We start from the raw sequence: 22,762 nt of genomic DNA on the forward strand, positions 1-22,762 counted from the left end.
ATAAAAGTTTGCCTGTCAGGATTAGAACATAACACTCTGACAGTAGTTTTGGGTTCCAGAATGATTCTTTAATTTTGGGGGACTTGCTTCTTTAGATTTATCTTGATCCTTAACAACTAGAAAGTGATCCAAACATTTATTCAGCTTAGTCTCTCACTCATTTGTACACACACACAAACACAGACACACAACAACCTCTTCTTCTTCCATGGTTCCTGGTAAGTGAATTTTTTTCCCCTTGCCTTTGAATATTTCCAATGTAGACTGTAAGTCTAGCAGATTGACTTCCCTTTTATCCAAGATGAAATGATTCTAAGAGACCCCAGGGGCATCTCCCTGTGGCCCCAATAGTCTTCTTCGCTGGCACAGAAAATTAACAATGAAATATAGATGAAAAATTTGGAACCCCCCCCAAACTCAAAAATATCCGTCTCTCAAATATTCTATGCTCCAGATTTCTAATTCTTTTGTAACTTTCCGTGGAATCGTCTCCATAATTTTCACTCATTTTTCAAGCTACGAAGCTCACAATTGAACACATTTTCTATTGAGTCTTCCTCGGTGCTGAGTTGAAGTTCCAGATGATGCAATTACTTCATCAAAAAACAAAGAAGCATTTAACAAACACCCTCCCGTAGTCAATCTGTACTAGAATCTGTGGGATCCAAAAGCACAGTTGTTCTCAAGAACAGAAAAAGATAATCTACTCTATTATGAATTGCTTGTTGCTTGTGAAGGAAATAAAATAATGTCTCTAAATATCCATTATCTTTGCTTTCTTAAAACCACCATATATATTCCTGATGGTTTGTATTTCAGCACACCGGCATCCTAAACCGCATTTTATCCTACCCTGAATACGTTACAAGTGTGGTTTCCCAACATATGTTGATACCCTATGTTTATTTTTTTTAATAAATTTCACGCTAAGACTTTTTTGAAACATTGACAATTTTCATTGAAACAATATTCATCCTTGGTTTAAAAAAAAAATCAAAGACAACAATTGTCACACCCAACTGTCACACCGCCCAAAAGAAAGTCTTTCAGCCACATCTGCTTTTAAATAATAACCTCCTTTGAAAAAAATATGACATTGAAACAAGGAAACAATAGAGCTATATATTTGATTTTTATCTACCTATCTAGATCTATGTGTTTGACCCTTGGCCATGTAACATGAGATTTTCGTTCCTTTACTGGACTCCTCTGCTCAACGCCACTGTAATTTTGATAATTCCATTATGATTTCAAGTTTTATTTGTTGTAATTTAGAGATATCTCCTGACACTTCGGTTTCTCGTCCAGTAAATTTCAGCTCAGTTTCTTGACCCCCACTCTGGGTGGAATAAGACTGTTAACTCCCCCGCTCCTCTCTCCGGTTTTACTTCCTTTTTCATCTTCCATCTTCTGTCTGCTGTCTACACATAGACACGGACTTTGTCATGGTTGGAAAGTGGATTGTCATTTATGCCAGCTAACAAAAGCGTTTTTGTATTTCAGTCAGTTTGAGTTGAGTGTTCTTCATTGGGCGCCTCCTACGTGCTGATGTGCTGGCCAGGGAAGAGGATGCTACCATCTACTTTGTGTAAATGACTCTATTTCAAAAGGATGTATGGGTTTTTTTTAACCTGTAACTTGTCGTTAATTAAAAGATATCTCATAAAACAAAACAAAATGATAAGATGAAGTTCTGCAATAGTTCTAAGACAATGTCTTACTAGGAAAGCCTTTAAAAAATAAAACCACTAAAGAATATTATTTAATAACAGAGGGATCCATTGCTTATTTTCTCAAAGGGACTACTAAAATGGAAGGAAATAGGTGCATAGCAATCCTAGTGAAAAGACTTTTGCATTTGAAACATATTCTAGGGGGTCATTGTCTTAAACATAAAGTCTACTGATGGGTAACACGAGAAGTGATCATGATTTAAGCGTAATTTATAATATGCATTTCCGTTTACATCTAAGGCAAATATTCTGGTTTTGAGTTAAATCTCTCTTTGAGAAACACATCCATAAATGTGTGTTTTCTTTAATTTGAACTTAAAAAAAATAAGTGTAATAAAATTTTCCCATCTTGTTCCTCTATATCTTTCTGCCTCTCTGAGAAAGGTTTTGAGATTTTCCACCTGGTGAATCAGATTTTTCTTCCTCTGTGAAGGGAACCACAGCCATCTCCTTCATGTTGCCATCATTGTACATTCTGCTCAAGTTACGCCAGTGCATCACAGCCATGGTTTATGTACGGCTCAAATTATGTCATTTGTGCATTTATACATCACCTTATTTCAGAAAGCAATTTGAGAGGGGAGGTTATAGCTCAGTGGTAGAGGGCATGCCTAGCATGCACGAGGTCCTGGGTTCAATCCTCAGTACCTCCATTAAATAAATAAACCAGTTACCTCCTCCCTCCAAAAAATAAAGCAATTTAGGTAGCTTAAATAAAATGCACACCTACACATATAAACTAGTAATGTATAAGTGGAAAATAATAAACCAAAACAAGGTAAATATTGTGTTTGTTAAAAAAAAAATCACAAGGAAGCAGTCTATAACACCTTCCTAAACTGAGCCACATGTGTTATACAGGGCATCCTGAGAGCTGAAACAAGACAGGGAAGTAATGAAGATTTCAATTCAGAAGACAACATTTCTCCTAATACTAAATTCTCACAAAATTTTCCTTAGGGACTGTGGCCTAAGATAAAATGGGGAGAGAACTCTCATGTGCCCAGCACCAGTCCTTTCTGGAATTTTCTCTCTGTTTTTTCATATGCAAATAAGACTCTTGACATAAACATATCCTACAATGAGGAGATGTACTGTGGTCAGGTTCAAGAAATAAGAAAAATATAAGTTTTGTAAAAGGAAAGTTAAAGGCATCTGATAGTGTGGTTCACAAAAGGAATTTTCTCCGTCCATATGAGAAATAGAAAGGAAAACAAACAAGGTATTTTTTTATTCTCTCTAGAGATGTTATTTCACTGTTCCTAATGACAGCATTTTCAAATGAAAGAATTGGGTTCAGTGAATTGATGAGAAGTCACACAGGAGTCTTATTTGTCCAAGACACACCGAAGTTCAGAGGCAGATCAACAATCAGAATCCAGAAGATGGGAATCTAGGTATTTGTCATACTCACTGATGAAGCAATATTAAGATGAGATTATCTTAAACGTAAAAATACAGAAAAATAATACTGTCGTCAGTCATACTACCACTGATCACGTAACACAACTTGTAACAGACCTTGTCTGTGTATTTAAAAATTGTCTTTACAAATGCTAAATTACCCTCAAAGTCATAGCTTCTCTCGTAAACATTCAATATGTGTTAAAACTGTTAATTCTCTAAAATAATGACAATTCTTCTGTCCTGTACTGGACAACTGATGAAGAAAGCATTGATGAAAAACTTTGAAAATATCACTTAGTGAATGAAACGTCACTGCAGTAGAGTCATAAATATTACCTAGAAAATTGATAAAATACTTATTCCCTGTAATAAATTGTTGTTTATCACCAAATACTGGTTTTGACTTATACTTCCTAGGTCATTGCATATTCAATTCTTACTGATCAATTCTTTCCCAGGTTTCCCTCAGAAAATGAAATCTGTGCAGCTAATTAGTTGAAAATAACAACTGCTGGTTTGATTAAATTTAGCAAATTTCACATTCTAGTGTTACCATATGTACATTTGTTTGAAGCAATAATTAAATGTCTGTAACTAGATTGCATACTTTGGAACCAAGTAAACAAATTACATTATGACACATGGAACAGTCTCTAAAAATACACATTTGATTTCCTCTTTAAGTTAAGCACAGATGCCTTAAGTGAATCCCTAATAAATGCCTGCAAAGTTACTTGGTTCTATGAGTATTAATTTGACCCAGCCATTAACAACTCCCATGTAAAACTATGCACATTAGCAGTCACAGAATACATTCACTTTGTCTCCTAACATCTCTGTTAAAAAGAGAGAGAAGGAAGAAAAAAGAAAAATAAAGGAAGAAAGGAAGGATGGAAGGAAAGAAAGGAAGGAAGAAAAAAGAAAAAATCTGGAAAGACTGCTTTGTTTTATAATTAAGAGGCAGGAATTTCTCTTACAGCCAGTTTGAAGGAAAACTGATGGACTCAAAAAATACTTCAGATTGAGAACATGTGCAGTCAGAGGAAATATTAATAGGCTGCCAGCGGACAAGGATCTTGATACTTGCTTGTAGAAAAGCAGAGAATGAGACGAACGCAATTAAGTCTGCTGTGCACTTGGCACAGCATCCTACAGAAAACACACTCTGTACAAACGCTACCCCAGACCTCACAGCAGCTCCATGAGGCGGACAGAGTCCAAGACATTGTCCTTTCATGACAGAGTTTGTTGTGAAGAGATTTGCTCAAGGTCAATTCAGAATCTGAATCATCCGACAAAACTTAAGTCTTGGGTCCTTGCAGGTGGGGTAAGTGTCAATCATGAAAGCAAGATGGTAACACAAACCATTCTTGTGTGATCTTTCTCTCACACATACACACCCTCTCCCTTTCTTCTTTTGGTTCATTGTACAGACCATCCTTTAAAAAAGAAATTTGGTCACCAAAATAATTTATGCAGAAGAAACATGTCACATATGTACAAAGATGTTTAAATGCAAAGTTTATTACCAAAAAAAAAAAAATAATCTGAACATGACAGCTATTCGAAGTACAAAGAATTGTCATCTGATTTTAACATATGCAAATATGTGAGACCAAAACCTATTTTCATCCCGTGTAGTTCACTTTCAGTAAAGAGCTCCATGGAGTTTACAACACTATATGACCAAGAACAAATGGGCAATCTTATTCATATCCAATAAGCAACTGTAGAGGGCCTATTATTCGCAAGGTGTTGTGATTAAGAGCTCCAGTCGTTCATAACCGGTAGTTGACTCAACGCTCCCCTGTCTCTGTTAATATTATATATAATACTCTAACCCCCATTTCATTCAACCTCCATTGAAGGTAGTGTGTGACTTTACTACAGAAATAAGTTCGCAGTAAAGACGGCCTGCATACAAAACTCCTGTATTTTCATTCTTCAATGCAATTTTCTTTCAGAAAGAAAAAAGAGTTGGCACTGCCGTGACCGCTTGTTTAGGAGCAGGACACAAAATGACCTCCCTGGTGTCCTGGCGATCTTACTAAGACTGCACACAAATGCTCAGGACTGCGGATGAGCCACCTTGAGCGCCGCCCGTTTGGACACTATCAAGCAACACTGTAAAAGGAGAGGAAAGGCCATCGCTCGAACAGTTACGGGACCACAGTTTTAACGTGTTTGTGCAGCTTGCTTTCATAAATCAGGAACTGTCGCCAGAAAAGGAGTTCAAGTTCAGGTCGGGGATTTAGATGACCTGCAACAGCGGTGCGCCCAGCGTCCCCCCTGGGGGACACCTCCGGTGGTCGAGCAGACGCGCACTCGGGCACCGCTCGGGCCAGACCCCGTTCGCCCTGCCTGCGGGTCGGACTGGGTCCCAGCGCCGCGCGCCGAGACTGCCGCTCGGAGTGGGTCGGGGCGGGGTAGCCGCCGGAGTCACCGCCCATTGGCTGCCCTCTCGGGGCCGGGCCGGGCTTTCCAGCACCTGATTGGACGGAGCCAGTCCTGGCAGGCCGAGCTCATTGGAGGTCGCAGAGCAGGGGGTGGAGCAGACTCCCGGATTCCTGAGCGAGCGCGCTCCGCGGCGGAGCGGGGCGCGGACGGAGCGGCGCGGACGGAGGGCGAGGGTCCCCGCTGCGGGGTGTCGGGAGGAGGGTGTCTGGCGGGGCGGGGGCTTGCCGCGTCCTGAAAGCTGTCTGGTTCCCTCGGCAGCGGCCGCCCCGAGTTAGCGAGTGTCAGACTCCCCTCTTCTAGCCTCCGGCCGGGCCGGGCTCCGTGGCGGCCGGGGACGCAGCGCGCGGCGAGCCCCCAGCTGTCAGGGAGCGGCGGGCGGGCGGCGACTCACAAAGACGGAGGGGCGGGGGGGCCACAGGGACCGCACCTCCCACCTCCCGCCCGGCCGGTCCGCGGCCGCGGGGACAATGCGGCCGGGCCCGGGCCCCACGCGCCCCGGCCCGGCCCGACCCGACCCGACCCGACCCGACGGCCCCGCCCGGGGACGGAAGTCGGCCAGCGGCCCCGCGCCCCGCGTTTCGCGAGCCGGGAAAAGTTTGATCCCGAGGCCAGCGTCCGGCCGAGGCCCCGCGCGGGGTGGCGGGTGAGTTGGCTTCGGGCCCGGGGCTGGGGGGCTCGTGCCGGGACCCCTGCGTACTTTTGGGAGCTGGCGGGGAGGACAAACACCAGACGATGGTCAGGGCCAGGGTTCTGGGGCGCCGGGTCCGTGGGAACCTCGGGAGGGAGCCCGGGCCGGGGCCGGTGCGGTAACTGGTGCGGGAACGGGCCGGGGTGGGGGTTGGGGGGTGGGGATCGGAAGGTCGCGCACCAGCCTCTCCTGTAGCCGGCATTGCTTGACCTTGGACAGGTGACCTACCCCGTAGACCTGGGGGCCGCAGGAGGCTAGAGGTACGGAGCCCACCGTGTCTTCCCGGTTTGAAAACACATCTTGGTCGGAAAATTTCCCTGGGGCCTCAACGTGGTTCGCGAATTGCGAAGCCGCAGGCCCGGGTACGTTTCCGTGCGCCCGGAGTCACCTTTCAGCCTGCGAAGTAACTTTTAAGTCTGATGTTTTTTCAACATTACTATGAGAAGGCTTCTTTCAGTGAAAAGTAAGTTACCCATTACTTCTTAAAACCTTTCTTAAGACTGGTCTACTTTGCCGCGCCGGTTGGAGTTCTAGGGGCCAGGCGAGGGACACAGAACCGAGCTTAAGGGTCAAGTGTCAGGTGCCCCCAGCAATCCCTTCATGCCTTCCGGGCTCAGTTTAGCGGTAAAACAGGGCTTTTATTATACGTAGGAGAGAGTAAACAGGGCAGGTGTTTTTTGTTGATGTTTGTCTGAATTGCTTCTTTCTATTGAAAACTTCTGTGTGGGGAAGGGGCGGTTCTAATTTCCGACAAAGAGGGAAAAGAAAATGTCACTTAATGTCAACCAGAGTAAATCTTAAGCTAATATAATATACATCTTCCTTACAGGAACAGTAACACATAATGCAAGTACATCTTGGTCTAATTTTAATGAAGGATTGAAAATAGCTGCTGTGTTCAGTATCACTGACGCCAGAACGGTTCACTTACATAATCATCTTTGTTGCAATGTGTTAGTGACATGTATAATTTTGATAAATTATAAATGTTCAAGGTTTGGCCTGGCAATGGCATTGAAATACTGTCTTTGCAGGTTGTGTTGCAATACAATGGAGTGTTAACTTTTGGTTATCTTGCATTTTTGGTTATCTATGCATTTTTTCCCGTAAAAAGTGGCATCAAGCATTTTCCCTAACCAAAAGTCTCTCAATTATGGAATGTATACTGTCAGTACTGAATATAGGAGAAATGATTTTGTTCCCTCAGTGATAGATTCCCCCAGGTTTTTCACCATTCATGGAGTGCCTTCTAGATGTCAGGTGCACTTTTGGACATTTTTTCTTCTCGTGGAGCTTAGAACAAGAAAAGTTTTTTTTTTTTTTAATATAAGTACATAAATATACATAGCAAATATTTTCTGGATAAAATACCAGGTGCTCGGATGAAAATAATTAAAGATTCTTCTTGCCCATCCTTAAAGAGAATTATTATCATGCTTTAGGGGAAAGAAAAAAAGGTATCAAAGAAAGAACTGGTGGAAAAACTGAGCTTAATTCCAGTATCCAGCCTGAAAGTTTATAGCTTCAAGTAGGGATACAGATTTCAAAAGAGACAAAGACCCCTGATAGGGTTTCAAGGAGAAAGATAGCACTGTTGATTTAACATACTGCATTTTATGACCTAGCTTTCTTTGAAGAACACACACCTTTGAAGAGATATGTTTCCTAAATAATCAGTAGCTGTTTGCATTGTGATTGAATATCTAATTAAATAGCCTAATCATGTCCTTAATAATTTCACTTGAGTGCGGTCTGGTTTTTAAGCTCACTTTTTAAATAGTGTGAAATAAATCTTTCAGTTCAGTTGCAGGAGGAAAAGTGGACATTTTGCAATCATTAAATTTGCTGTGAGAAAATCATCTCCAGTCTTACACTAACTAGAAAGTAAGCCTTGGCAATACCGTCTTGCCAAGAGGGTCTTCACTCCAGACCAGTGCTGGGTGGGTGGGGGGAGGTCCTGTGTGTACTGGATCGTGTGTGAGATACTGTTTTTCCTGCAGGGCCTGTAGGGTAGGTTATTTGGTGACATCAGGAAAATAAGTCCTCAACATTTGTAAGCCTGGGAACTTCTGGAAAGCGTGGTGGCCTTATTTTGAAGTGACCACCCAACCCAGAACCCAGCATTGATATGTGAACACGCAGCTGTCTTCGTAGACTGTGTGTTCTCCTTGGAGCCAGCTTGCTGGTCGGGCGTCTTCGTAGGTGGGCAGGGCATGGTCTCAGGGGTCGTCATTCTTAGACTCTCTGTGCTAGAATCTCCTGCAGGACTTACGGAGCTCGGACTCCTGGCACCTGCCAACACTTAGAGAATCAGAATGGCCATGAGCAGATCCTAGAATCGGTATTCTTAACTGGAACCTGCCAGAGTGAGTTGATCACACTATGTTTTGAGAATTACCATTGGCGTTTTCTTGCCATTGTTGAGGGGAACATTAAAAAGGCATCCCCAGATGCTCATCGCTCTGATCAGTTCCCTTCCGGCCACAGACAGGTTGGCTTCATCTCTCAGTGGGACCCGGTGCCACGGAGCCCCTCAGGAACTGCTTCTGCAAGCAAACCAGGAGCCCACCAACAAGCAGCATTAAGGTGGCCTTGGGGCATGAGGCCTGGGAGATCCCCTCCTATCCTGGGACCCCCCACCCCACCCCTAGCCTGTGTATGATCTGCAGTAGTGTCAGTCCTAGCAGCCTCCTCCTCAGCTGTCGAAATAAGGTTTCAAGGAAATAATTGGGAAAGGACCCTGAGGGACAGGCGGCCTGGGAGGGAACCGAGCAAGAACTTGGAATGGAAAGCTGTCCCCTGGACACAGTGTAGCAGTCACATGTGGAAGATTTTAGTCCAAAGGCTGACGATTGGCCAGCGGGTATGTGGCTGAACCTGGGCCCCAGGCCCTCTGTTGTCAGAACTTTCATCTTCAGACCGAGGATGGCTCCCATAATTTTTGTATCCATCAAATCCCCAACAAGGAAGGATTTTCATATTGATTGGAAACAAAGGCGAGCGTTCAGGAGAAAGGTTCAAAGCCTAGGCTGAGAAGTCAGCCCCACCAGCGTCAAATCCTGGCTTTGCCATTTTCTCCCCAGGCGACCTTGAGCTGCGTCCTTGACCCTCCAAGTTTTGGTTTCCTTAACTTGAAAAATGAGGATAATGGTACCTGCCTCCCAGGAGTTGTTTTGGGAGTTATGTAAGATTATAAATTATGTAAGATACAAATCAGTGACAGATAACTGTAACTCAGTATATATTCCAAATGTAGTATAGCTTTGAATGTATTGGGTAACTTTTGAAAACTCCTTTTTTAGCCCTGGGGATTTGCTGTGGAAGAGGGACAGGAGAGAAAGACAAGCAGAAGGAGAGAAGTAGACACAGGGGAGGTCATTCTGCTAAATAGTCACTATGGGGCAGAGGGACGAGGGACTGGAGGAGGATGCAGGGGGCAGTGCCTGCGAAGAGCCTGTTTTTAATCCCCTATCTCCCTGGCTCGGGGGCTACTCCTTAACTCTTCTCCCTTTTTATACCACCTCATTTTGCACTTTATATACTTTTCAGACTCAGTTTGAGAAACATCAGTTATGTGGTCCACATCAAAATTTTAACCCTGGATTTGGATTTTAGTATCCGTGACCCTCAACCTGCAGGGACTCAGGTGACGGCTGTCTCTCCTCTCGGGATCTGGCTTTTGGAATTGTCAAAGGAAGAGATTTCTATCTCTGATCCCATGGGCATAGATCTAGAATTCAACTCCAAATCTGCCTTTTCAGAGAAGTGTATGCTGTCAAGGCATGGGGACATGATTAGAGAGGCTCCTGCCCCCGACTTTTCAAAACATCTTTACCTTCTTGCGCTTTCAGACTTTGCAAAGTGCTTTTTCTCACATCAGCTCACTAGATCCTTACAAGAGTCTTGTAAAATAGTATTAATATTACCACAAGAGCCCTACGCGGCACCTCAAATCTTTCTCTCTCCACTTCCATCCTCTTTTGCAGACCTATTGCTAGGTTAGCCTTGGCATCTTTGCATCAGTTTTCTAAAGTCAAAATCCCTTCATTACTCTCTGTGTGTCCCTTCTCCATGCTGGCCTTAAAACCAGGGTCCCCATCCTACTCTGAATTCCTCTCTGTGGTTACTGGAATACGGTGGCCTCCCTCACCTCAGGCTGCTGCCTATTTAGTGACACCTCTCAGACCATCCAGATTCTACCCGTTTGCAGTCTCCAGCTCCTCCTGGAGCCTTCCCAGATCATGTTAAAGCTTCTGTCTTCCTCTGAATTCCAGGGGTAACCTGGCCTTAAAGTCCTGATAGAGAAAAAGTCTATGACGGAGACTTGGTATAGAGGAGAAAGCACTGGACTGAGTAGGTTTTAGAGACTTGCTGTCTAATAAGGAGCCATGGGAGCCAAGCTAGCTTGCTCCGCCTTCATGGGTCCACATTGCCTGAGCCGCGGAGGTGGAGAGGTTTGGACCAGGTTTGTTGGTGGTATCTTCTCTTTCTGAGGTTCTGGGACAACGTGACCTTCCATATGTGGGATGGATTGGGGCTCTTGCTGGGATCCTGGATGAAAATGCCAGGACTGGGCACTGGATGCCTTCAGGACTTGTTCTGGCCCACAGATTCCTGATGCCAAACCAGACAGGTTTTGAACACCATGTACTTTTTTTGGTAAGCTTTTTAACCGCAAGCCTTCAAGGAAGGTTAGTGGGGGATGAGTTAGCAGGGTGGTGTATTAGGGACAATAAAGGGTTATCTCTCTGAATGACTTCCTGTGATGGGAGAAACAGGCTCAGCTATTGGATAAACCTTAGTCCTCGCATGTGTGATTGACTGCGCATGTCATCTTCATTGGATGGTGCCCTGTAGCAAACACAGTTGTTTTCTTTTTAATCACTTCATAACTTGAAAAACACTAATAAAGTAGTCAAAACGCTAGGCTAGATGCTAGATGACCTCTTATGGCAGTCTGGTTGGTGACGTGTTGTAAGTCTGCATATGTGTTTACGTTTATCACACGCATGTCACGCTTAGATGAGGAAGGATACCCCAAGTTGTGAGGTGCTATTGTACATTGACCCGACCTAAGACGAATATCTCTTTAAAGTGTGTTGACATTTAATTGACCTTTGAAAGTTCATTCTGTTAATCATACTCCAAGTGCCAAAGCTATGGTTGACTGCTCGGGTGTTTTTACATTCAGTCGTGCTTAGCATATAAATTCTGCAGCATAATCACTACTTATTTAGCGAGAGTTTCCTTTCCTCCCTGAAAAATGTGAGTTGGGTTTTATTTTTGTATCTTTTTTTTTTTTAAACTTTGCTTCAGGCTCGAGAGTGTCAGATTTGAACTGAAATCCTTTCCTGTCATTAGTTGGATGGGGTGTGGCTTCTTAATACAGGAGGCATGGAAATTTCATGCGTGGCTGAGGCATACTTTTCTTCTGACAGAAGTTAGACCTCTTCAAGGTAAAATGCTAAAATGTAGGGAAGGTTAACACCTCAACACTACATAATTTTAACATACTAAACTTTGAAAATCTTTCAAGTCCGTTTGTGTAGATTAAAACTATAAATCAGTCCTAATACTTTTTATTAAACAAGGATTCAAAGGGTTTCTTTTTATAGCAGACTCTAATTATATTCCTTGAATTGCTCTGAGTGGAATTTTATTTTATTATAAACTATCTATTTTTTTAAAGTCAAATATATTTCTTTCTCAAAGCTTAATGTTTTATTACCATCACTGAGAGAACACCTGCTGAAACGTTTGAACACTTCTGGGTATTAATGAAATCAAGCTATGGAAATTTTTTAGCGTTGTTAGTGTCTTACAGGTTTCTAAATTAATATTTCTAGTGATCAGGGGAAAGGAGCTACACTTTTTGCTTATTGTTGATAGAAAAATAAAAACATGGAATTACCAATTTGGGGTAATTTACCTTTGAGGAAACATTTAAAAATATTTTTGTCTTAAAATCAATTTTTAAATAGGGGAGATCAAGTTAAAACCAGAGTTTTGATATTCATGAGGTAGTTTTGTCCTTTTCAGAGATGTAGCTCCATATTTGGAATGCATTTTTTCCCTGTTGATAATAAGTTCTGAAGTCATTATAACATTTATTTATTCACACGTTTCAGGACTGGGGACAGTCTCACTTCATGGAGGGAAACTTATCTTCTCCTTGTCTCTCCTTCCATATTGTCCCATCCTGCTTTTCCGCCTTTTTTTTAAATTCAGAAAATAATTTTATTTACAATTGCATCAGAAAGAGTAAACTACATAGTAACTAATTTAACCAAAGAAGTGATTTGTAAAACAAAAATTGCCAAGCTTTGTGAAAGAGTTTATTTTTTTTAATTGAAACATAGTCAGTTTTACAATGTTGTGTTAGTTTCTGGTGTACAGCAGAGTGATTCAGTTACACAAGTATATGTATTTGTTTCCATATTCCTTTTCATTACAGTCTTTCCTGCCTCTTTCTGGTTTCAGTTGTACGACTTACAGCTGTCCTTTTCATCCCTTTAGAGCCCCACCTCCAAAAGAAAATGAGTCCTTTTCCTTTAGTTTAAGCATTTAACTTCAAACTCTATCCTTTTTTACAATATACAATGAAGCCTCTTAAATAATATGATATGAATAATACGTAAAGAACGCAAAGAACCGCAGTGCTGAATAGTCAGATACAAGAGACCCCAGACCAGGTGTGAACTCTCACACTTCCATCTGTAATCTGTGGTTTCCACAGATTTATTTCTTCCACGATATATAAGTGTCTCGGGGCCAGCCAGAATTGGTTAAATACAGAGCATTGAGATAAATCCTGGTTCCTTGGGCAGTCTCTCTTGGTGGTTCTTTTGGACTGGTGACCCCGCAGGGACAAAATCAATATATTTGCTCTTCTCTTCTATTTGAAGTCTGTTTGGCCCCATGGAGAGTTTTCTGTCCTTTGAATCCCTATATGCGAATTCACGGACATTTTATTTAACAAATTCCTGTATCACACTTTCATGTGCCAAACACTGTTCTAAACATTTTGTAAGTGTTTATTTAATCCTCTTAAGCCTAAAATTGTAGTTATTATTACATAGTTAACAGCTGCTATCATTTTTCAGCTGAGACAACTAAGGCACAGAGTTTTATGTTAGGGCAGGGCCTTAAAATTTGGGGGAGACTCATGAGTGCAGACAGACTGGATAACATAACAGCAGTGCTGAGAATCAACAGAAAGAGGTACAAGAGTTTGGGAGAAGCTGAGTCCACGCGGGAAGGATCAGGGACTCAGTGGGGCCCAGTCGCAAAGAGCAAGGTGACTTCCCCTCTCAGTTTTAATTAAGCCTTGGGCTGCGGAAACAAAGGCCAGACGGAGAAGGAGGAGCCACTCCTCAGTTCCGGGAAGTGATGGTTGTGTGGAAACGCTCCTCACCTCACAGGGTCCCGGTGGCCGCCAGTTCAGCCAGGGGAGGAGGGCGGTCCTCGTCACCCTGATTCTCTTAGGACCACGACAACCTCTAAGCCCCCTGCTCCTAGCATTTCTGGGATACAAGCTTCTCTTCCCCAGGAGGACTCAGCTGTTCGCCCAGCTGGAAGTTCAGGTGTTCCAAATACTAGTGGAGGAATTTCCTCCCAGTCTTACCCCCGCCCACTTCGGTCCCTCTTTTGGTCCTTCTTTGTCTATTACTTTGAAGATGCTACCCGAAGATGTTCACCTATGTGTGTCCTATGAAGTTTAGAGACTGATGTTAAGCAAGGAGACCGCAGGACCAAGCTGTCTTGTCTGTAGGAACTGAGGGTAGAAGAGGAGAGAACAGCTGCTTGTAGGAAATATGGGCAGGAGAGAGACTTCAGGGGAAAGCAGATCTGTATTCAGGGGAAACAGATGGCGAAAAACGAAGAAAAGGAATTCCTGGTGTGCTTGCCACCCCGAGCCCCTCCCCACCTTCACCCAAACAGAGGCCATTTCACTCTCTGCCGCCTGACCCGAGGCTCACGAGGGAGGTGAGCGCTGCGGGAGTGGAAAATTTCTCCCTTTTGCATTTTGAGACTTGGGTGTGCTGCTCTGAGATGCCTCTGGTATCTCAGCAATGTTTGTTTATACTGGATATTTTTCTCTGTAGCCTTTGTGGATGGGGCTCAGAATACAAACAATACTGTTAGCAGAACTGCAGGTACTCAATGGCTGTGTTTATTTTATTAGTTAAAAAACCTGCCAGAGCCCTAGGACTTCTGAGTACATTTTAAAAAATACCAGGAGGCAGTTTTCAGAGGCGCTCAAGAAAGAAAGAAAAAATAAATAAATAAATAAGAAAACTTAGGACTTTTAGGCTCTGGAAAGCCAACCAACGTGGTAGGTTGTTTTTCGTTTTTGTTTTTTTAATTCATGTTTTCAAAGACTCGAAATCAGACTCATCCACTGTTTTTCTTTTAAAATAAGTATAAAGTACTCTTCTTGTATATAATTCCTCTCAATAGTTTAGGTAAAATAAAAGTATGACACTTTTGTTCCATATGATGTAAAACCAAGGTTAATTCTTTGGGGCATTTAGGATTTTTTAGAGGCTGCTGAAATCATCTCTAATGACTTGACTTGCTCAGATCAGGTCTGAAAGTATGTCCTACAGAATCATTGAAATTGGGACACTTACAGAAAATCTAGAGTATATGTTTAATTTTACCCTTAAGTTTTCCAATAATTCATGTTATGGCCCCTTGAAGTCTCTATCCTGTTTCCTGTAGAAAGTTACACTGTTTAGTAGCATTTATAAGAAATACCTGGTTTAATTTTAAAAATGTTGAGCTAATCTAAATGATAAAAGCATTGATTGGAAGGGATTGATTGATTGATTGATTGATTGGAATTAATTTTTTTTTAAATAGTTATTCATTTCCCATGTAGAGGGTCCTGGTCTTAACAGGCTTGATTAGATCCCCATCAGTAAAACAGAGTAAACTATTTTTTTTTTCTTGGTCATTGCATGGCAGTTAAAGTAAACATTTCAAGAATCACTATTGAATTACCCTTAGGAAACAGAGAGTGGGAGAGGGAGCTTTTCTTTCTTGTTTGTTTGTTTGTTTTTTCATTTATCCCCCCTACTCAGTGTGTCCATCCTTTCCTATAATCCTGGAAATTTGTATTTCTCTGCACTGTCCCTCAGATGCTCTCCACTTCTCTGTCCTAGATTACCACTGCACCAGGTTTCCTTAGAATTAGGCAGAAATGGAGCCTGTGTCTCTGGAAGGTAATGGAAATGATCCCGTGCTCCCTCAGATTCTGTCTTTACTCCTGGAAGTGAGAGGAGCAGAACGGCGGTTGGTGGTTTGTCACTGTTGCTTCTGTGGCTCTTTGGTTGACAAGCCTTTTTACCTCCATCATTAATATTTAAATCTACAAGTGAAATCAGGGCCAGCCACACCGTAGTTCCATCATCAACTCTCCCATGTGGTTCAAATTTAGCACAAACCTGCTGTGAGTTACATACTAATTAGGTGACTGTAATAAGATGAAATTTTAACATGATTTTTTTCATACCTGTTCTTTGAATTGAAGTATAGTTTTTCTCTTACAAGTTTAAGTTATTTTGTTGAAAAGCTAGAAGATCCTTACACGAGCAACCAGGCGGCTGTTAGCCCAGGCCAGTGTAAGTCACACACTACCTTGCAGTAAAACTCACTTGGAGATGCAGTGAGCTAGTTCGACTTAAGTTGCCCATTCTCTACACGGAATGGTGTGGAGGTCTTGCAACCTGATTTCAGAGTTGGACTCTGATAAAAATTTGTCGTCACTGTTTGCCACAAGTATAAGGTACACAAGCCTCTTTTGCTTCTAGCCCAGTTCCCATGCCAGTGGAGATGGTTAAGTTCTTCCAGAGACAGCTTCATAAGTCAGCTGCTAACGACTGTGTCTGTAAATATACTCTCAACTATTTTGTAGTCTGCTATTTAAAAAAAATGTGTGGGTGTGGGAAGTGATGGTGAATGAAGTCAGGGTTATCGGTGCTTCTTTGCACTAAGAAAAGTCATACTGGTTAAGAGAAGTTGCCCTCCACGATTTGTGTATGTTGAAGTTTTAAAAAACTCTTCCGGCTGCCACTCCAGATCCCACCCCCACTTCCTAAATTCAAGCAGTGAAGGCATTAGAGTCATAGGATTTTATAGCTGGAAGGATTTTAGGGAGAATCTGATTTACCCTCTTATTACAGTTGAGAAAACTGGTAACCAGTAAGGCCAAACGAGATCACGTAGCTCATTTAAACACCCAGGTGACGTGAGCAGTTTCTTTCCGTCAGTAAACACTGTTCTGATGAACCTGCCCTGGCGTGCTCACAGTAGGAAGGCAGTGATGAGGAAGGTAACACACGCGTGGATGGTGCTTCCTCATACATCTCTCAGCCACTCCTCAGACGAGCTCTGGGAGGTATAGGTAAACAATTAGTTTCCCTTCACAGAGAAAATGGGCCCCTGGATGGACAAACACCTGTGCCTGGTAGCCATCTAGCAAAAGAGCCTCGTGCTCCCTGTCTTCCCACGTCGGCAACAGCATCAGCTGGTCTCAGTACCGCTCCCTGGACCACGGGATGGGGAGTCACGCCTTCATAGGAGAGCTCTGGCTCGAAACTTGGACCCAAGATTGCCTTTTTCATTACTTTTAAAGGGAGGAAGAAAAGCACTTTTAAAACAGCTGTGAGCTCATGAACTTCTCAAAAGAATGATGCTGGATAATTGTAAATAAGAATGTTTTAAGAATCTCCTTGTCAACATGTTAAACATTCAGCCAGTGTATATTGGTCACCCACTACATGAAAGGCACTGTGGGCCACTCCAGTAGACACAGTGGTGACCGAGATAGCACCATGGCCTTCAGGGGGGAGGCTTATGCAAGCATCTCTCCTTGTAAAGATTTCTGTAGATACAGAGCTGGTTTTGAAAAATGTCTGGTACTCTCTGCAGTACTTTTGAGGTACGAGAGATACTAATTCCCTTGTCTAAAATGGGTCAACATTTTAAAAATATTTGTATGAAAGAATTCACATTAAAGAAAACTTGTAAAGTATAGAAAAGTAGAGAGAAAAATCATGTATGTACTGAATTTTTATTGTTTGCCCGGTGAGGGGTAATTAGGTTTATTTATGTATCTATTTAATGAAGTACTGGGGATGGAACCCAGGCCCTCATGCATGTTAAGCACACACTTCACCACCGCGCTATCCCCTCCCCCCCATACTGAATTTATACATGATAATATTTATATCAGACATGTAGTTTTTTCTTGGCTTTTCTTTAACTTGTCTGCATATCTAACCTTCTCTATCTTTGCATAACTTGGTAAATACGCCTTAATGATGATATAACCTAATAGCCTTGATTTAAGACAACAAAACAAGGACGGGTTTGAATTCTGAATTCTGCCACGTGATTATTACAGTGAAATTCATGTGAAAGTCACCTGATGTCCCTTTAGAAATAGGATCTCTTGTTTCAGCAAGGATGGGAGAGCATTCCTATGTGAGAGTTGCTCTTTGTGAGGAGTCTTAGGAGCAGGAGCCCCTGAGGGGGAAGAAGTGGGCCAGCAGGTGGTCTGAGGGATGCGGCCTGGGAGCTGCTGACAGTGACAGCCTGAAGGGAGAGAGCCGGAGGAGGGCCTGGGAGGAGGGGGATGGCCGGAAAGTCCCAGATCAGCACTAAGGCTGGGATGCCCTGAGCCTCTGGAATCCCCCTCCGTAGTGAGAGGATGCAGACAGAGTCGGGGAGGAGGGGCTCAGCCAGATGGGGCAGCAGGGTAAGAACAACCCAGAACTCTCCGATAAGCTCGGAGAGCCGTCCGGGGAGCCCTGGCCTGGACTGTAAATCCGGGCTACTCTAAAGGAGAGTTTGGCAAATGAATAAACATCTGAGGAGTGAATGAATTGTTTTATCCCAGAGGATCTGGATGTTTGTTTCCACTTATAAAAGGTTTTTTTTTAACTTATTAATTTTTATGCCCATTTACAATGAAAACATAATTTTTATTGTGTAATCAGTATCTGATATTTATTCAAATCCACACTCTCCCCAACTCCACAAAGGATTCAGAAGAGCTTACAATAAGCAAGGCATCAGAATAGGAGAGTGAGTGAGAGAGTTGATTCCAACTCTCCAAGCCTAGTGTCCCCACATGTGTGATGATGGCAAGAATAAATGTGTGGCCGGGACAACCTAGGATTGTGCATAGATATTGCTAGGAACACAACAAAAATGTATTAAACGTAAGGCTATAAACTTGAGTACACACCATTTATCTAGCTTAATTCTTCAAGAATGTTAATTGAACTAAAATACTTAGATTAATTTCTAGAGTAGGAGAGTTCTTACTCTTTATAACTCTGTAAGCTCTGTACTACCTAGAATTTGAGTTTTGTAATCTTCTGTGTGGTTGTAATTCATGGGAAGTTGTTAAATTTTCCAGTAAATTCCCCCTTCAGCCATTTTCAAGAGGCAAGGACCAGGTAGGTTTGTATTTTTGTTCAATCTCACACATACACACACACACACAGATGCAGGGAGAATTCATCATCTTCATTATTGGCCTTTGAATTGGGCCAAACATCGTGCTGACAACTCAGTGTAAAGGAGAAACAGAAGAAGGGGAAGGTGAATTTTGAAGGGCAGGATTTTGTTTGTATGTGTATTTTACTTCCATTTCAGAGAGGTAGCGTGTAGGCTTCCTGCAGGAGGGAGCAGAGGCCACTTGTGCTGCTTCTTTAGACTGGTTTCCTGAAGGAAGGGAAGGGCTGCGTCAGTATTACTGATACAGCTGCCCGGGGCCTCGGTCCCCAGAGATGGTGGGCGGAGGGATGCGGGGGATGCAGGCCAGAGCCTAGACCCCGCTGACACGAGACGAGACGCTTCTGAGGCCAGAGTGGTGGAGGTTAGGTGGGCACCAGGAGGGAAGGGGAGCCTGGGGAGAAACATCATTCTCCCCCATAGGTCACCCACGTGCACCTTTGCATTTCCACGGCCAAAGGAGAGTCCTAGTGTAAACAGACTCGTCAACAAATGAAGCGCTGGTGACTTCTGCCACCTCCTGATAAGTGCCTGGAATCTCACCATTCAAGGATGGGCCATTTAATTTAAGTACTCTGGTTTCTCAAAATCTGGAGAATTGGGATTCTGAATGGAGGGAGGTGGGGGAGCTTGAGTGGCTGTAATATTTTAAGCTATTCTTAGTTATGCATAGCTTAGGAAAATTCATGACACTATGATTCTGTTATTATTATTATTATTATTACTATTATTATTATTATTTTATTATTATATTGACTCACAAGAGGGTTCCAGACTTAATGGTTTAGGGTAGCTAAGGAAAATTCTTAAACTTTATCTGGGGCTAGTCCTAAACTGTCCACCACCAGAAGGAATTAATCCTTCAAACAGAACGAATATGGAGACAATTATATATAAAACATGACCAGGACATAGATACACAGAGCTGCCCTTTTAGGTGGGGAAACATTCAGGGCCCTTTTTTTTTATTTGGGGAGGGGAGAAGATAATTAATTAGGTTTGTTTGTTTGTTTGTTTTTAACAGAGGACCTGGGGATTGAACCCAGGACCTTGTGCATGCTAAGCACACACTCTACCACTGAGCTATACCCTCCTCCCAAGGGCCCTTGTCTTAACAAGGCTAAAGCAGCCTGATTCCTGGGGTTTTGAACTAAGTCAGTCGTTTTCAGTGAGCGCTTCCAGGGTTAGGAAGACAAATCAGGGTCTGATATATTGGACATAATCAGATTTTACTCTGCATATTTGTTATTGATTCATGACTTTTTATTGGTCACATGTTTCAGGTAGACAGACATGTGATATTTTAGTCTGGAGCAAATTTATCTCACTCCATCTTTCCAGAGTAGTGGTTCTCGGCCAGGAAGGTAGGCCAGAATCATTTGATGGCTTTTGTAAAATGCACTGAACACCCTCCCCATCTGAAGAAGGACTGCAGAGCAGATGAGGGTAGAGGCAGGTCAGGTCTGTGGGGTTAGAAGAAGCCATCCTGATAATCCTGTTTACGACTACTGTTCCAGTACTGCCCAATTAAACTAAATAACTTTGAGTCTCCCTTAAACTGGCAAAATGGTTGAGCACCTTGTTGGGATAAATCCGCTTTACCGTTCTTGTAGATTTCCGCCGGCTGGCACCTTGCTAACGAGGAGGCCCGGATGTTCAGGCAGTGAAGTGCTCTATAGATGCCTGTTACATGCCCTTCCATCACTGAACCCTTGTCACTATGATCTCAGGGTCTTTCAGGCTTTATTTGGAGAATTTTTGAATGTTTATGCACAGAGCTCTGACCACAAGGCTCAGGATTGTCAAAGCCGGGCTAATGTGTCCTGTCTCTTTCAGTGTCCACCTTATTGTTATTTGTGGTGGTTTCCTTAGTTTGTACCATTCATTTTTAATTTAGAGTTACTCGTTAACTGTGGTAAGATTCCAAGGCAAGGAGGGAGCTGTCACTTGGAGAAAACTGTAGGGGAGTAAAAATATTTTTCTTTTTGTAAACAGCTACTGCCATACAATGTCTTCACAGGGTGTAAGGCTTGGTATTGATCTGTTTTAATTAAAGAGTGCCCTGCCTGTCTGTGTGTGACCAACTCCTAAGAAGAGGGCGCCTTGGTGAGAAGTTCACAAGGTTGGTGGCTGCGGCTGTGTTTGGTGGACCGACTGGAGCTCTGGTCAGCAGTGGTACAGGAATGCCCAGTGTGAAGAATTTCTGGAATGTAAAATTGCATAGCAGTGATAAAGTCTGCTTTGTCCCCTCTGTGACTTGACCCAGCGTGGTTCCCTAGGAAGCTTTGCTAGTTCAGAGTCCTCACTTAATAAAGCAAAAGGCCACAGCAGAATTCAGCTTGGTGTCACCTGCTGCCTCAGAGATGAACTTCTCACCCTGGATGGGATCGAGTTCCCCTTGGCTTTGACAGAGTCGGCCAGGAAGCTCTTCCTGATTGTTCCTTTCAGTGAAAACAACACTGTTTGGGTGGGTTTTGATTTTGTTTGGCGTTTGTTATCACAAACGAAGACCTCTGCAGCTGAAGAACCTTCTGGTAACTTCCTCTAAAGACAAATCGCGGGCAAAGGCACGCCCACGTTTCGGTATCAGCTGAATCTTTCACGAGGCTGGGAAGGGTTTTGAATTCCTTCAGGAAAGCAGTGACAGAGCGCTGAGCCGTCAGCTTTCCTCATTTATTTTCATAAGAGAATGGGAGTGGAATTCAAAACATTCAGATCTGGAGTTCATGTACGTCACTCTATCGCGAGTGATGGGTTCTGTGTTTTTCCAGTGGGAAACTTTGATCACAAACTGATATATGCCTGTTACAGCCCTCGCTGCTCCTTTCTGGTGTCTCCTGATTGTTGCTTACTCTTCCAAAAACCTGCTGACTATACAGGTTGCCTCTGGGAGCAGATTTCAGAGCAAAAGTGATCTGTAAAAGCAGGCCGTGAGTCTTTTCTGTTTTATTTTGGTCAGAATTGATAATGTTTGAAATAGACCTTTTGTATCTTCATCGAGAGTCAAAGGTCACTTAAATGTACCATTTAATGTCAAATGCACACTTTATCTTGTTAAAAGAATTTAATCTGTATGTTTGGTCACTTTCCCTCAGGAAGGGTTTTGATTATGCAGTGCATGTTGGAGTCACATTCAGGGACCCCGCCACTGCTCTGTGTTCCTTGTTGCCAGCAGTGATGGAGGAAAGTTATTTGCATATGTTGCCTTAGGTTATCACAGGATGTGATAGAAATCTGGTAGATGGGTAATAGACACGCGTGAGGTTTGAATCTGAGACATTTTCTAGACTGTTTGTGGTTTTGAGTGAGACTTTTGTGGCGTGTAGAGTCGGGGCCTGGCCGTCACAGAGACAGAGAGGAGGGGTGACCTGTGGACAGTAAGCGGCTGTAAACATCCTCGACTGGAAGTTGTGAGGCTCAGACGGGCTTTCAGTCGGATGTTTGCAGCCGCCGCCTGTCTCCTGCTGCAGGAGCTGCCTTCCGTCCGAGTGGACGTCTTGCTAATGACACTGGACACCTCGCCCTCCCTGTGATGCGTGTTTACAGAGCTTGGGTGAAAATGGCATAAGTTCATCACTGTTCAGACTGTCTCTACTGTGCCTTTTCAGTGGAGCAGGAGGAGGGTGCTCTGTGTGTGTGTGTGTGTGTGTGTGTGTGTGTGTGTGTGTGTTTTGCAATGGCAAAAAAAGAAGAAAGGAAGAAAGGTAAAGTATTGCCGAGAGAGGTGAGGAAATGTATTCCAGCACTTTTGTTCTTCGAAAAACAGTGATTCCACAAATCATTCTCAAAAGTGACTTGTTTTGTCTTGCTGTTTCCATTGATACGTAATTTCAAAATAGGTGTTTTTTTGTAGCCATTCACAAATACGTCTATTAAAAAATCAAAGTTACTGGACAAGAGCAAAGTAAAAGTCAGAGTGAAGAGTTAATTTGCTCTCACATGGTTTCAG

At 43.0% G+C, this 22,762-nt stretch overlaps 1 long non-coding RNA gene across 2 annotated transcripts in view; it reads left to right on the top strand.

Annotated features, from left to right (window-relative positions):
* Positions 1–5,702: 5,702 nt before the first annotated feature.
* Positions 5,703–22,762, top strand: part of LOC106730472 — a 73,142-nt gene continuing 56,082 nt past the window's right edge. For both annotated transcript variants that reach the window (XR_004321783.1, XR_004321782.1), the window contains exons 1-2: positions 5,703–6,240; positions 6,505–6,748. This is a non-coding gene — a long non-coding RNA (uncharacterized LOC106730472). The remainder of the gene's footprint in view (positions 6,241–6,504; positions 6,749–22,762) is intronic.

The sequence above is a fragment of the Camelus ferus genome, chromosome 8 (genome assembly GCF_009834535.1).
Source record: "Camelus ferus isolate YT-003-E chromosome 8, BCGSAC_Cfer_1.0, whole genome shotgun sequence".
Taxonomy (NCBI): Eukaryota; Metazoa; Chordata; class Mammalia; order Artiodactyla; family Camelidae; genus Camelus; species Camelus ferus.